At 48.2% G+C, this 14262-nt stretch overlaps 1 long non-coding RNA gene across 1 annotated transcript in view; it reads left to right on the top strand.

The window, feature by feature from the left end:
- The window catches only part of LOC142875630 (uncharacterized), a 40911-nt gene extending 29110 nt beyond the window's left edge, over nucleotides 1-11801 (top strand). Inside the window, exon 2 of the long non-coding RNA XR_012922935.1 lies at nucleotides 11545-11801. This is a non-coding gene — a long non-coding RNA (uncharacterized LOC142875630). The remainder of the gene's footprint in view (nucleotides 1-11544) is intronic.
- The last annotated feature ends 2461 nt before the right edge of the window (nucleotides 11802-14262 follow it).

The following is a 14262-nucleotide window of genomic DNA, read 5'->3' as shown; positions in this document are numbered from 1 at the left end:
TACCGCAAGTGAGAGTTAACTGTAAGGAGGGATGAGGGAAACTTCTAAGGTGACAGGAAAATTTTATATCCAGAATTTGGGGGTTTCGTTTACACAGGTATGCACATTTATCCAAACTTATCAAATTTTACACTGACATACATTTGACAGTTTGTAAATCTTACTTTAATTTAAAAATATTGGGCATCCTTGTTTTATGATTATTTCACAATTCATTCTAATACTTACATATTTTTACATATTTTAACATTTAAAGAAGCATCTATATAATCAGATGGAGAGTTCATTTTTTTTTGTTTTGCTTTTCAGCATTACCATGGTAGAAAGAGAACACAAGAAAGAGATCGGTTTGCTTTCCACAAAAAGTGTACAATTGAGCAATGTATATTGTTTTGTTATATATTTTATTTTTTTGCTAGGCATATGTCATGGACAGTCTTTAAAATCAGCACAAATAAAACAGCCTTTTAAATTTGAATATTATAGATCTACAAATGATTTTAAAATACAATGGCACTTTCTCTTAAAGAGCACTTCCTGCCTTTTTTCAGCCCCATTCTTCAGGGTGTAGGGTATATCCTTGAAGGCCCCTTTGGTTAGTGAGCACTGCAGGAACTTGGTCTGAAACGTCTGTAACCAAGGCCTACATACCCTGGAAATACAACATTTCTCAAACAAAGGTTAAGGTTCATGAGACTGTTTTGTTGTATTGTAATGAATAGCTATTGCAATTCCCCAGCAATGACCTCAAACGCTCAGCACAAGCACCATCTTCATAGGCCATTTCAGATGAATTATGGTGGTTCTGCCATTCATTGCCGAGTGGCCTTTCTGCCCATGACTTCATTGCTGGTTAACAGTCCTGAATCACACTGTCTAGCGTAATGGCTTGAATCACTAAGTAGGTCCTAAACAAATACAATAGGTATTGGAAGTTTCACTTGAAGACTGAAGAGTAAAAACATTGTTACTTTACTTATCTCTGTGGAAAGAATTACACATAAATATTTTGAAGCCAATAACCGAAGAAGAACCTTCTACAATTCCAGGTTACAATGTTCTGGCAACATCACACAGATCATTTGGAGAGCCATCCGGTCCAACACTCAATTCACATGTCTCCAGTAGAGCTGACTCCTCCCTCCCAGTTCCAGGCGGGCATGTGACCCACACCTGCTGGTCAGTGCGTCACACCCTCCCGCCCTGCTGAGTGGCTCAGGTCCGCTGGCACCAGGCCTTTCCCTGGAGTTGAAGTTCTCTTTCTCTGACAGCGGCTGCACTCCCCAGCCCAGTCGACTTTACCACCCTTAGGAAATCAGATTAAGCATGAAACCAACACAGGTGAAAGCAGAATGATTTTTTTTTTAAAGACTATGGATTCATGATATTAAGCATCTAGATCCAGATATATTTGGAATCAATGATAAATCAATATTTTACCTCTTCTGTTTAAGATATTTTGAGTTTTTTCACTTGCATCCCTGAGTCCTGGGTGAAACAGCATCCAGGAAGAAGTTGAGTTTCAAGGTACGTCTCATTTACCATACTCAATGGTAAAGAAAGGCAGAATCACATCTACAGAGTTTCTAACAGTGTCCACAATGGACATATTTAAGTGTGTAAGAGCACATGAAACACAGCATTCATGATTCCTTTTTAAGACAAACCCAGTCAAAATTAAACAAAAGGACTACTTGACAACTATATTCGGCCAAGTGAGAGGTGCATTTAAGTAAAGAACTCAGTTGCCTGCTTAAAAGAATTTGATGATTGCACGCTCTAGCCTTTGTCTAAGACTTCTTTATTTTGAAAGCTAAAAATATGTGGGAAGCATGGATACAGAAGGGAATGTTTAACTCATTGTTCTTCATTGTCAACATCTATAACACAGTTAGGAATGGACAGGGTAAGAGCATAACAACTGATTGTTAAATGTGTGCATACATTTTGGGTGCATAGTATCAGATGTTATTTAATCAGCACATTCTGATACTAACCAACCTCAGAGCTTCACTTTTTTTTTCCCTTTTTTTGTTGTTTGTTTGTTTGGTTGGTTCTGTTTTATTTTTTATTTTGTTTTTTCACTCTAAGGTACCCATGACACCACTGTTTTATTTTTTTAATAAAACACTTAAAAACACATCAGGAAGCCAGTAATCCACACACTAAGTTTAGGTAAATGCTCACCTAGTATAATCCCCAAAGCTTGCAATGAGTGGCAAAAGTCCCCCAGGAAGGTCAGTCCCTGGAGACCACATGATACTTTTAGGGAGGAGTGGGGTCCATGGCCCATTTTTCCCCGGGAGAATCTGATGTCTGTTCTGTCAGTCATCAGTTACCAGTAGAGGAAATTAGCATTTTCACTTCCAAAGATGGTTCTGTGCACATCACACTTCTATTTCCACTCTCTAAAGAATTTTCAGTTAGTCAGAGAATGAACATAAAATGTGATTTTATCTTTCTGTGGAATTGTTGCCACACTCTCCCCATAAGCACGATTCATTCCAAGACCTTTTCGTAAAAAAGAGGAAAAAGAGTGCTACTTTTATTGATACAAATACCATGTGCCTCAGTACATCATCTCAAACAAGTGGATGGAAAGGGCTTATCCTTCACGGACCCAACTTGTAGTCAGAAATAGTTTCCAGTATTCAGTGACTTCCTACAGGCACTAAATCTGGGAATCTTGGTTTCCTTGGAACACTGGTATATTCCCCTCCCCATCTCTGGGTTGGTTTTAAGTCCTAATGTTTAAACTCCCCCAAAGCAAAATGTACATGTTCTGTGATTTGGAAACTTTCCTTCCATTGTGGTAACTGATTGTTTAAACACAAATGAACCCCAAATCCATCCAGCTCAAGTCAATTTCCTCTCCCTGCCTTCTGATCTAGAAAACCAAAAATAGAGCCCCTTCCATGCTGACTTTACACCGCAAATGAAAGAAGGGAAGCAGTGTGGGAAAATGTCTCGGCTGCTCCAGGCCTTGGAGGAGACCCAGTAGCAGAGCATCCCCGGGGCTGGGCGTTGGGAAGCTGATGAATGAGCCGGCCGAGGGGCCCGTGCTCCTCCCAGGCATATGTTTTTGTACTTTCTTCCTAATATATTGCAGGATTATTGCTAAGGCGTGAACAGTTCTGGAACTCCTCCTCATCCCTTACGACTTAGCCACCCCACCCCATGTTTTACTTGAAACATAAACTGCTTGGAAAGACAAGGCCGGGGCAGTGGTGGAAGGGCGCAGAGCATGAACATGAAAGGTGCACCTGTGCTTCGTCTGCGCTTGGAGACGGCAATGAGTTTCCCATCCCGACGGGGAAAAACTGAGCGCAAGGCGATGTTTTATGGATGGGGAGTGGGTCCAGCATGTGTAAGAGTATGTGCACTTAGGCTTAGAACCATCCAGGATTTCTGCGAAAATTGTTTCCTGCGAAAACACACCCGCCAAAAACTCTCCCATCCATTATAATAAATGTGGAAAATGTCATCCTTGTGTTTCTGGGTTCTCAATAAGGGTTACATCAAAATGGTGATTGTAATACTTCTGGGAATTTCCAGAATTTCTTTGAGCCTTTTATACAGATCGGTTAAGTTTCCTTTTTTTTTTTTTTTTCCTCTGAGGTGAAAAGTTATACTTGCCCAAAGTTTAATGAACTCAAAAGTCCAAGAAACCGAGTGTCTATTTAACTCCACACAAGGTTCCTGTTGGTCCACACTCGAAAGGCTTTAGGGAGAAAGGAAAAGATCTGACCCTTGGGTTTCTGATATTCTGATTCAAAGTCTGCCAAAGCTAAATGTCCAAAATGTCACACCTGACAGAAGGAGCTGTTCCTGGAGTTGATCTTTTCAAATGCAGTTGGCAGAGGGACAGCCACAGGAGCAGAGAGGCATGTCCAGGCTGTGAGCACCTGCTGTGTATGCTGGATCCCATGGCTGGCCTGGCGAGGCCCTCCCTCTCCACCCTCCCGGACACAGGCCCCAGAAGCAGTGATGGAAAAAGCCCCAGAACACATCAGAAGCCTTGACTCAAAGCAGGAGAAGGAAAAAGTGGGTCAGCATGGTACCCAAAGGCACCCAAGGACGCCTTAAGAGATTCGCCTTCTCTGTAAATGCGTGGGACAGGGGGACATTCGGCCCAGAGTGCATTGCTCTCCTGCCACCGCCAAGACTGCGTGACTTTTCAGGGGGCCTTTTTCTCCCCTTCTCATGATGTTTCTCCTTCTCGAAATCTTGATGATGTGTTTAATGTCTGTGCCACCTCGTCCCTGCCCAGGAGCCTCTCGGGTTTGGCTGGGGCAGCTATCCTGGAGGGCAGAAAGGGTGTCTCACGCACACATTTGATTTTGCCTTTCCTCCCTCAGTTTTTATTCTTTCTGCTGTTCCCAAAACTCCTGGAGAAAAAGTAAATGGAAGCCAGAACTTCAAGCTGAAATTGAAAGGAGGGCAGTGGAAGAAAAGAGAAGGAAAGAGGATTGGAATCCCCAAATCATCCAATTCACCTTCCAAGCAAACCTAACTTGTTTCCACCCACATCCAATGATGTCTGTTCATTCCAATCCCACAGGTAATTAATTTCCTTTTAGCAAAAGTGGTAAATTTATTTTATTTAAATTTAATGCAGATAATCTAAAAATCCAAGCCAATAACAGAAAAATTTAAAGACAAAACTCAGAAAAGTGCCCATGATTTTCTCCATCCCTCAGAGCAGGCGGGATGCAGAAGACACTTGCCAAGTTTGGAGTTGGACTGTTCGTGCAGCCTGGGCCCCTGGCCACCTGCTGGCTCCCTCAGGCTCCTCGACTGGGAACCCTGGGTCTCGCAGCTCTCAGGAGGCAGCTGTGGCGACCGTGGCACAAGGTTCCATGAACGATGCCGCTTCTGTTGCAGGAAGTTTGCTCATCACCTTTGGTGCTCCGAGACTCCACTGCGACTCACGCCAGCCCTGCACAGGGGCAGTGGCCCTGAGAGTCTGGTGAGTGGATGGGACGGCAGCACTGCCCTGCAGCAACAGCTCTGGCCGCGTGGCTCTAGGTGCACAGCGCCGGCGGTGGGTGGGAGAGAGGGGCTGTCTCTGGCAGGTCCAGTGCCCAGAGCTCTCTGCTCCCCAGGGCCAGAGAGGCTGGGGGACAGCTTCCTGTCAGGGGCAACAGAGCGGAGAGAAGGTGGCAGCCCGGGGCTGACAGACTGCTGTGTTCCAATGACACCGAGCTGTGCAGAACACAGCCATTCTGCTAACCAACCTTTCTCATCTGTTACAAGCTCAGAGATGCATTTCTGAGAAAAAGAGCCAAAAGGGGGTTGATGGTGCGGCCAGCCCCTAAGGTGGAGGCTACTGAGGCTACAGAGATGCCCTGGCCACAAGTGGCTCTTCTTTGCACATGCCGCTGCGGAGATTCTGGAGTTCACCACTACCCCACCCCCACCCCGGCCATTCTATTCATAAAACCAGTGTCCTGACCCGTCTACCCCATCACCTTCCCGCCACGGAATCCCAGAAGGAGCAGACTTGAATGCACCTGAGTGCCTTCCTGACTGCTGTCCTTGCTGTTCGCAGCGGGTGACATCTGCCAGGTCCCTCTGCTTCCCGTGGAAGTGACGGCAGAAAGACCAAGGCTGGAGAGATGGGGGTGGCCAGGGGAGCATCCACATTTCATCTGCTACGAGCACTGTGCTCCTCTAGCCGCGGGGCTGGGCTGGCAGGTAGAAGCCCGCAGCCCGGCCACGGCCCCCGGGAGGATCCGGGGGATTGTCTAAGACAGCATCCAGACACACAGCTCTGCGGGCGGCCCCCAGGGAAACAGGAAGGGAAGGCAGGCATGAACGGGGGTGGGGGTCTCACTGACAGTTTTCTGCAAGAGTGTGGGTCTGGATTTCGGGGGTGACTTGCTGCTAAACAGAGAGGCAATTGCTGAGATCCGGGTCTTATTTAGAGGAACAAGAGACCCTTCATTTCCAGATCTAGAATGGCACCTTCATCCCAAGCGGAAGCTGGGATCACATGCAAATTCAGAGTGTTGTCCGAGTGGCGGGAGCACATGAGCCTGGGGAGCATTTACTGCTGGCCTTTTTAATCCATCGCAGCTCTCCAGCCACACCTGACTGCTTTTCCTCGGGGTGCTGGGCAGAGGGACCTCGGGTTTCGGGGCTGCGTGCCAGGCATCCCGGCCACGCGGCAGTGGCAGGGCAGTCGCTTGCATGATGGTGCTGAACACAACCCACCTCCAGAACAGAACGCCCTTCCAAAGGCCTTTGGCAATAAAACACAGCCCCGAATCTGCAATCTTCCCCTGCCCCCTAACATGTTTATCTTATCTGTTTTTGAGACTTAAGAAGGCAAACACTGCAGTCATTATCTTTAGGAGAATGGGAAGTAGGAGAGCCAGCAAGATGAGTCATGCGTCTGCTTTCTCCTTTCCTTCCATGACTGTTTCTCTTGGAAAGCATCTGAATTGTGGTTATTAATTTATCTTTATGTGATTTCCAGCTGCTGATCACGTGTTAGACCAGATACGGAGGGAAAGGAGGTGTCCGGGGACCAGGGCTTTTCTCAAAGCGAAAAGCAGGTTTTTGCAAGCCCGAGCCCTGGCACCCACGTCCCCTGACAGCCGCTGCCATTTCTGCAGTAGGCGCCTAACCCAACAAGTGATGGAGGGTAATCAGCCGGAAAATGGAATTTGTCCATACATGGGAAGGGAGCCTGGAAGGGGGACGCCACGGGTCAGCTGCACAGCCGACGTGGCTAAGGAGAGGAGGCCGCAGCTCGACGGCCCGCGTGGGCCCGGCTGCCAGGGTTGGCCCGGCCCTGTCTGAGGAGTGGGGACCACACCACCTAGAGCCAAGCGAGACTCGGACTCACCACAGCCCTTTAATCAGGATGGGCGGTGACCTTAGTGCCAAATGGCGAGAGCTCCCGCCTGGGGACACCAGAGCCGCACTTGTCCTCTAGCGCCCACCTCCCACTGTGCTGCCTGAGGAAGTCTCCTGAGGAAATCAGAGTGCAGAGAGTCAGTAAAGGGGAACGATGGCGCGAACCTCACCAGCCACAGGCAGGTGTGCGATGTCCTTTCTGAAATGCCCGCTCCGGCCAAATGTCATCAGCGCGTCCCGCGGTCGGCTGCCCTGTCCAGGTCGGGGCCGGGTGGGTTCGAGGCACGTGGTGAGGCGGGACGTCGCTTCCAGATGGGGGTGACGGGTGCGCGAAGGAAACCTCTGGGGCACAGAGGCCGGATTTGGAAGCGGGGCTGCGGCAAGGGCAGAAGAGCACCCCGTGGGGAGCAGTTGGAGAGAAGGCCCCGAGCTGGAGGTTCACGGAGTGGGGGACCAGGAGGCCCAGGGGCCCGGGGCCAGCAAGGCCACTCGGAGGAGCACCGGGGAAGGGGACGTTAAGGCCACATGGCAGGTGTGGGCTACCGAGGAACGGAGCCTTTGGCTTCTTGCCTTTGAGGTGAGATTTGCTACAAGGGCACTTGCGTATCGGTAGGGTGGTCTAGGAATGGGTCATCTTTGTCTGCACCAATTGATGTCATAAAGCTTCCAAGTGTAATAGCATCAAGGAGAGAGGGAGAATTGTGCCAAAGCCTTGCCCCCTGGGCAGACGCCTTCTTCCCCTTCGGGAGTGGAGTTGGCGTCCCTGGGAGCCTTGAAGGCACGGGGCTCCCTGACTGCCCTGTTCCTCGGACGTCAGGTCAGTGGACGGCGTGGGCTTGGAGTGACAGGCTCCAGAGTGACTTCCACGCCTCCTTGGTGCCAGCCAGGGCCACACCAGGTCTTAGGGCCTGGCATTGATGTTGTAGTTCTTGCTGTAAACACAGCACACAAGCCCCCAGCCCCGCCACCCTAGTAAGTGCCCGGAAAGCCAGGTGCGCGGGCAGCGGCCTTGGCGCGGAGTGAGGACGCACTCTGCACCGCCGCCATCCAACCGGGGGCGGGACGGGCGACGGCCACACGGCAGTGCGGTTGTTGGGGGAATATGGTAATATTCTGAAATGGCAGTTCTCCTAAATAAATAGCACATCAACTTACTTAAACCTAATCATAAATGGTACAAATTGGGCCCATGTGCAAACAGAAACCCGAGCCCAAGTCCGGAGTTAAAGCAGCCATTGTTTCTCGCCTGACCTGGGCTCGGGAAAGCCTTGCGTGTCCGATTACATCTGTTAAAACGATTTGAATGCCAGCCCCGTATTTTAATTATAAATATATAAAAAATTTTAATAAGACGGCATTCTGGGCTTGCTAAGCTTTTAAAATGCGCATTGGGGGTGGAGCGGGGAGAGGAGAATTCCATGTGCCCCAGACCCAGTGCCAGCATATAATGATTGAATGTTTTCCTGTAATAAATTGAAAAAATCTGGTTTGTAAGAATGGATCCAAATCACTTGGCATTAGAAAGGTAATTCGTTACCTGGCTTCCAATGTGCTGGAACTCGGTGAGGAGCCGTGATCGCCAAGGCAAGGGAAAGGTTCGAGAAGCTGTGACTGCCCCCACCCTGCAGACTCCGGCCGCACCTCCCTGTGCCTTGCAGCACTTTTTCAGGGCTCCAGAGCAACGGCTTCTGCAGCCAAACCCGGGGAAAGGGGTTTCTCAGGGCCAAAGCCAGCTCTTAGCTACCTTCTTCCCACCTCTCCAAACCTCAGGCCTGCTTAATTATGATTAATTGCCACATGGATAATCAGATACAGTTTCAAAAGGTTGGAAATGACATTCCAAGGACACCAGGGAAGACACAAGGTACGCCTTTGTTCACAGGAAGAAAAGGCAGGTCCCTCACTCAGCCCCGTAACCTTTTCTTATTTTAACAATTCCAAACAGAATTAATACCATCAGTATATTGTTCCCACTCCGGGGAATTGAACTTCAACTGTACAATTTCTGCAGCTGTCAGTGTTTTCAGACCTCCTGTCAATAATGCAATGTTGGGGTGCCCTTCTGCTTGAATGAAAGCAGTTTCAAGTTTCTGCGTTATGTCTGTGCTTTCTGGGTGGTGGGGCATGATGAGAAAGCACAAAAAAATAATAACAGCAGTTAAAAAGCTTCCACTCTTGACTTAACTGGATCAAATGTAATAGACTTCAGTCTTTTCTCCTTATTTCCTCTGCTTGTTTTAGAAAACACTGTGAAAAGTGCAGGAGATTTTGTCTGGCCAGCTCTTCCCTCCATTTAAAATCCCTTTGGCCAAGTCTGGGATCACAGTATGTCATTTCCAGTCTAACAGAAGTGCAGGGCCTCGCTCAGCTCCTATTACCAGGAGGCAAATCCCTCGGTTCCAGGCGCCAGTGTTGCTGGGTTTGGCTCTCATCCCAGTATTGTTCCCTTCATTGCATTCCAGAGGGCCCCAGCCAGTTAATGTTTGCACTGGGAGGTCCAAATATCCAGCAATCAGCACTGAACTTTTCTCTTTTTGTTGAGAATTGCAGGTTTCAAATGCAATCATTGGCTTTAAAGAAAAACTTACAGGTGAACACAAAAGCACTAATTTACATTTTATTCACAAACAATAATATTTGCAGCAGTTTCACCATGTGTGCTCATAAAAGAGTTTTAGAAGACGTCTGGCTTTTTTTTTTTTTAAAGGCTTTATGGTGGCTGGAATTGGTTTACCAATTTAAGGGCAGTCATTTCATTTATTTATTTTTTTTAAATCCTGAATAGCATAAAAGTATTTTATCCTAGCATGCTAACAGTCCATACATTCTGCTTTGTTAATACATGTGCTCACGTGGGAAACAGCTATCAGAAATGGATAAACTAATTTGAACCAGTTTCAAGCACATAACATTTAATTAAATCACATCTTCGGAATGGATTTTAAAGGTTGGGGTTTTCAGAGCACGCAGATCGTACTCAGCATCTTGGCCGTGATCCTGGAACGCTCTGCCAAGATGGCCACAACTCAGGGTCCTGTGATCGGGACCAACATTTCATGGAGTTTTGCACAAGATTTCATGCCCAATTAAAACACTGGGGGATGTGAGCCTCTGACCCTCCCCAGCGTGGGGAGACCCCGAGGTACAGCCAAGTGCTTCTCAGGAGGACAGCTGGCCCAGCCCCCTCGCCGTGTGGGTCATTCTGGTAGGGGCTGCAGAGCCAGGGCTGGCCCACGTTCCCCACTGGAGAGTCTGGAGCCGTGCCCAGGGCTCAAGGGGAGGCTGCAGCTCTCCTCTCCCCACCCAAAGGACCCTCGCAACCCAGGAGCTTCAGCACAAGCCCTGACGGGAGGTGGGAACGGGGTGCCGGGGAGGGGCATGGAAAGCTCATACAGCCCAACGTTTGCCAAGGACGGTGCCATGTGAGCCGAGATGCCGAAGGCTCCGGCGCCACAGACCTGGGGACAGACTATCTGCCCGGGGACACTCTTCGAGACAGTCTACCATGGGGGTCTTGGCCTGACTCCCGCCACGCAAAACACGTGCGTAGAGTCCTTTCCTCCTGACTTCCTGCCTCTGCCCGTTGCCACCCCCACCTGTCCTCTCTTCTGCTATCTCAGTGTTTTTCTGGGACCTAGCGAGTGAGCAAAGAAAGCCCTTTCATTCTCACTTGTCATAGACTAACAAAGGAACAGAACCCTTAGTTGGGTGGATCACCCTCATGTTGGTTCTACCCCATTCTTCTGAGAACCACAGGTTTAGAAGAATGACCACAGCACCTATCTGGTCTTCCTCCCAGAACTGCTTGTCCACTTTCTTCCTGATGCTGCACTGCTCTTGCCCAGACAGAGGACAGAGAAGTAGAAGCCAGTGTCCCCTGGCAAGGGCTACCCGTCTTTCAAGATGCAGCCTATTCACCGTGACATCTTGAAGGCTCCCCAAACCCCCAGTAGAGTGAACAACACCCCCAGTGCCACATGTTCCTTAGTGTATTGTACAGTCATACTGTCACGTGCCACATAATGACGTCCCAGTTGACAACAGACCAAGTGCACGATGGTGGTCTTATAAGAATAATGGAACGGAAAACTTCCCATTGCCCAGGGATGTCTTGATGATCCTGGCCCTGCATGGGCCTAGGTTAATGTGTGTGTTTGTGTCTTCTTTTTAAACAAAAATCTTAAAAAGTAAAAAAAAAAAATAAAACAAATATAATAAAAATATTAAAAAGCTTATAGAAAAAGGATATAAAGAATGAAAATATTTTTGTACTGCTATACAAGGTGTTTGTGTTTTAAGCTACAGTATTACCAAAGAGTCAGCAAGTTAAAAATTAAAAGTTTATAAGGAAATGTCAGTTCTAAAATTTTAGAATATTTTCAGATAAACAGAAAGCATTGGCTGGTTTTAGATTAAACACATGGGTTATCAAATTGCAACCATATCGATAATAAATGTTTTAATTCAAGCTCTTAATATTTTCTAAATTTCAGAGAAGCTAATTAATTGAAGCATTTTATTTAAATGATTTCAAAATTCTCAGATACCTAATGTTTTAGATATTTGAAGCAGAAACTCTCCAGCATACAAAATCACATAGTAAAAATAGGTAACCTTTTCTAATATTTCCTAACCATGCAAGTAATACTGCAATTGTTGTTTCATTAATTCCTCTAACAGCCTCTGAGATGGGATCTGTGGTCCTCTTCACGCTGCAGATGAGGAGAATGAGACAGAGAGATCAGTTACCTGCTGGAGTCCACAAAGTCGCTGCTACTGTCTCGAGCTGGAATCGGAATGCCAGCTTGCAACCACGCCACCATATTTTGCATCCCTAGCTAAATATGAAAGCAATTATTATTTTTTGGGAAAAAAACATTTCTCTTAGCAATTTTCAAACGGCAATAATGAATATAAATATACGAGCTTTAATATCATTTCTTTGAACAATTAGAATATTTTTGTCTCTCATAAACACTTTCCCTTCCTCTCATTTTATGGCTGTTGATGTTGAGGAGTCACTTGGAAACCATACTCGCTAGCTGCAGGTCAGGGTTTTCAGAAGCAGCAAGCTACAGCAGGAAGGCTCAGGCATGGGGCCCAATGCATCCTACTTTGTGCCCAGCTCTGACAGTTGTAGGTCATGCCAATTAGGGCTGCTGACCTGAAGCCGTCTCAGTTTTATCCTCTGTTAAATGGGGATAACCACCACCAGGACTGCACCGCTACTATCCGGATTAGAAATAATGTATATAAACTGCCTCCTGGTGGCTGGCCCCTAGTACAGCATTTCCATTTGCTTCATTGTTTAATTATAATTAGATCTACCTTGAGGCACAAGAATAAGACTAGAATGATTAAATAGAAGACACAAATGGAGAAAGCTCTGAACCACAGTCTCTCCCCTCTACAACACAAGAAGGATTCTGATCGTACTCGACCCCAGGGGTCTTCTCTGCCAGGAGCCCAGGACCTTTGTCAGTTAGCATTTTGCAGGAGGAAGCAGCCAACAGGCAGGGTTCTGGCCCTCACGCCTTCCCTTCCATCACCTTGGGACCTTGAACAGGTCACCTCCTGTCCTGTGTAGCGGTCTGGTCCTGGGACTCCCCCAAGAGGAAACGAGGGCTCTGCCAGCTCAGAGTCTCCGGGCTTGGACACTCAGTGAAAGGCCTTTGGGATCTGGAGAGAACTGTAGAAATGGAAGGATTTGGGGGATTGTGCAGAAGAAACTCTCCTGGCCTCTGCACAGGTGGCCCGGAGTACTCCCTCCCGAAAGGCTGCTAGTTTACTCTGCTGCCCCGATTTTGCCTGCTTTAGCCCCAGTATGAGTGCTCTCCAGGGGAAAGCACTTTAATTATGATCCCAGCTCCTTGTTAGTTTTCATGCCATTGAGTTTGTCATGGAAGTGACACCCAGCACTGGCTGCAGCGTGGGCAGCATGGGAGAGCCAGGCCTTCCGCACGGGGTCCTGTCCCCATTTCAGGTCTTGGACTGTGTTGGACAGAATCCACCCTGGTGTCAGTGGTCTAAAATTTTAAAACCAATTGTATGGCTTCACAAATTGCACCTGCTATAAAGGGGGACCTGATCCCACCCCAGAAGTACCCCAAGTGGGGTGAGAACAGGTGCTCATCCCCCACCCCTGCCCTGTCCTCACACAGGGCTAGTCACCAGCCTACCCAGAGGCTGATGTGTGACCATTATGTGCCTGCTTAGGAACCTTCCTCCAGGGTGCAAGGGGTCAAGTTCCGGAATTTTTACCGTGTACAAAACAAGGGCTTTGTAAGAGCACCCTTTCCTTTCCCATTTCACAGCAGCTGCAGCACTTTGCTCTGCGTGGTCAGGTGTCGTGCCAGTCAGTGGACTGTCCTTTTAGTGGCTGCAATGCGCACGTACCCAGCCCCAGGCCACGGTCTCACAGCAAGGAGTCGTGGAGCTGAGGATATATTCAGGGCAGCAAGAGCCCAGCACAAGCACAGGGCACCGTCCACAGAACAGCCACTCTACAGTGGGAACTCTGTCCCCCAAGAGGATAAGCTGAAGTCCTAACCCTGGTACCTAGGAATGTGGCCTTATTTGGAAATAGGGTCTTTGCATGCGTCATCAATTAATATGAGGTCATATGGATCAGGGCGGGCCCAGATCCAGTGCTGGTATCCTCACAAGAAGGAAAAGCAGAGAGACACACAAGAACACCGTGTGAAGGCAGAGGCAAGAATCGGAGTGGTGTGACTACAAACCAAGGAGCACCAAGGATCGCCAGAAGGCATGAGAAGCTCAGAGAGAGGCAAGGACAAATTCTTCCTTAGACAAACCATGCTGACACCTCGACTCCAGACTCCTGGCTTCCAGGACTGGGAGAGAACCGATGTCTCTGGTTTGCACCGATCCGTGCGTGGTGATTCATCCCAGCAGCCCTGGGACACGGCACAACTTTTCACCAGTGACTGTCCCTGGAGCCAGCCCTCTCCGTGGATTTTTGAGACAATTTCCTAAATGGTTTTTCCTTCTCTACGGTTTCTTGTTCTATCTCCAGTCTTACTATTACTGATTAGTTTTTCTAATTGTTACATAACAACACACCCACAGGAGAAGTCAAACCATACCGAGGGCGTGCCCATGCCAGTCCCACCCGCCCGCCCGCCCGCCCGCCCACCCCAGGGGCAGCTCCCGGGCTCTGCTCCCTCTGCCACCTGTCATGACTGTCCCTGGAGCCCCGGGTCATAGGCCTTGTCCGTCCTGCAGCTCTCACTCCCGAACCCCTTCTGAGGGATGCTAAAGAAGCAATGATCTGACCCTTGTTAGAACAGTGAGGTAGACTTTAATGTTCCTGCAATGGGAGCGAGGCGGATCCCAGCTCCAACACAGCAAGGACAAGTGGGAATTCACAGCCCAGAG

Source organism: Microcebus murinus, chromosome 14 (assembly GCF_040939455.1).
Source record: "Microcebus murinus isolate Inina chromosome 14, M.murinus_Inina_mat1.0, whole genome shotgun sequence".
In the NCBI taxonomy this organism is placed as follows: domain Eukaryota; kingdom Metazoa; phylum Chordata; class Mammalia; order Primates; family Cheirogaleidae; genus Microcebus; species Microcebus murinus.
The sequence above is the reverse complement of the archived record's forward strand: the minus strand, read 5'-3'. Positions and strand labels throughout refer to the sequence as shown.